The following is a 2,407-nucleotide window of genomic DNA, read 5'->3' on the forward strand; positions in this document are numbered from 1 at the left end:
ACAAATGTTTCATATTACCCATTTGAACAGAATGGTGAGGGAGTTGCAAATTGGTGCTCCCCTGTTTACGATTACGCCAATCCCTGGAGTAAACTGCAAATTAGGGGATTTTTTTTCCCCCCCTCTTGCACACTTAACGAATTTTCCCACGTGTTAAGAACAGCGGAAAAGTGCAAAAAAGTAAAATAAAATAAGTGCCCAAACATTTGTGCATTGCACATGCGCAGGTGCACTTTGCGATGATTTACCCACCACGTCCTGTACAACACACAGTGCTAATTGTGGTACTTGCAAAAACACTTCGACACAGTTCGTTAAAAAGGAATTAACAGAAACGTGAGAAGTCATTTCTGAAAATGGAGAAAAACCAGAACAGGTGCAACTATGTTGCTCATTACCGAGATGGCTGTGAGTGTAAAACGGTTCTATGTATGGCGAGGTGGGGATGACTAGCCGTTGAGCGCGTAGGTTGAGGGGGCGAAGCAACACATACATATGTATATATATATATATATACATATATACGCACACATATGCGCGTACTTGTGCGCGCACTTAGGGTAACTTCCCAGCCCAGCCATTCCCACCAACCGGGATTTCCCCCTCAGCCGTTTAAGGCAGGCACTGCGCCCTCCCTAACGCACACTTACAAGCGTATATTTATGTGCAGATTAAAGGCAGAATAAAACCAGGGGGGTCATTTTTAACTGCGAATAGGAGAGGCAAACGCCGCAGCAATGCTAACATTTTTCACCTTGACAAACACCACATTTTTCGAAAATTTACTGAAAAGAAATAACACGACAAAGGCCTTGGTTGGCAGCTCACTACACAATAATGGAAAAGTGTCAAACGGGGAAAAGGACAACCTCTGTTTTGCTTACATTTTGGAACTGCAAATAGATGTTGTAGGATTTTCATTTTTTCCGCACAACGCACATTTTTGCAATTTTCTGGTTCGTTCTGTTATCTACAGCATTAAAAAGCAGTAAAAAAAAAAAAATTGCACTATTCTGTTGAAACTGTTGTCAACGAATTTTTGTTCTTTTATGGGAACAAATTCATAAATTTATCCAAAAAAAAGGAGGAAATGTGCCAAGTAGACGCGCGCAGGCAAAAAAATTGCAAAGCGTAGAATGCAGCGATGGACTGATTTTTTTTTCATTCATGAAATTCGCAAATATTGCATAAACAGAAACGGCTGCATAGGGAAGGGGGGAATGTGGACCAAATGGGTCAAACGGGTCAAACGGGTCAAATGGACCAAATGGGCCGAATGGACCAAATGGGCCAAATGGACCAAATGTAAAATACCCCCACTTGTGCGGGGTTAATAGCAGTGGAAAAGTGATGCGTAGAAATATATTTTTTTTGAATCCCCTACACCTTTTTCCTGTCATTCAATTTTTGCAATTTTTTTTTTTTTGCTTTTGAAACAGACAAACTTGATGAATGTGTTGACTACAATTTTTACAGCAACGAAAATGGACATTGCTGCGGTGGCTCAGCAGACCGTTACCGCGTGTTGCTAGCACTTTGCTGACATTCGCAACGCATTTTCCCCGTATTGCAAAGAACACGAACGCGGAATATTCGCGTGTTTACTTCCCCCCACCTCCAGCGCATCAGCGCATATTTCTACAACGAAAGGGCGGGAAAAATAAATGCCTGCGCAAATAACACATTGCGCTAAACCATTTTGCGGTGTAACAAATTGGGGGGAAAAAATTTTGGCGTCTAACAGAACTGTGACTGGAGAAGCGAAAATAACATTAACTCTGCTGATAATTTCTACAAAAATGCGGATAATTTGTTCCAACAACTTTTTTTAATTTTTCCAACATAAGACTTCTGCACCTGCATAATCTGTTAATTGAAAAAAAAAAAAAAAATATATATATATATATACACGTTAACGTTTGAACAGAGTGTTCATTTTTGCAAAAGAAAAAACGCGCGTCAACGGCTGGGGGAACATGTGTGTAATTTTAACTCATGCATTTTCCATTTTTTGCAGTTGCATATTCACGTTTTGCCGCTGCATATATTCACTTTTTGCCAACTGCATATTCACTTTCTACAAAGTGCATATTGGTGTTCCACGAATTGAATTGTTTTAAAAAAAATGATCAGTTTTTTTTTTTTTTCCTTTTCCTTTTTCCTTTTCTTTGCAATTCTGTTACACACATATCTCCCCTTCGTTTGAGCAGCACCCAGAGAGTAATTGCAACAGCGGAATTTTGAAAATTTACACAAGTGAGTGCATAAAGATGGAATGAAACAAAAGAAATGATTAAAGTTGTGAGAAAAAAAAAAAAAAAAAAAAAAACTTCAATCATTACAATGGTAGAAAAAAAAAAAAAAAAAAAATTTAAAATAAAAGTTAAACCAAGTGAAACGTAAGTAA

Source organism: Plasmodium cynomolgi, chromosome 12 (genome assembly GCF_000321355.1).
Source record: "Plasmodium cynomolgi strain B DNA, chromosome 12, whole genome shotgun sequence".
Taxonomy (NCBI): Eukaryota; Apicomplexa; class Aconoidasida; order Haemosporida; family Plasmodiidae; genus Plasmodium; species Plasmodium cynomolgi.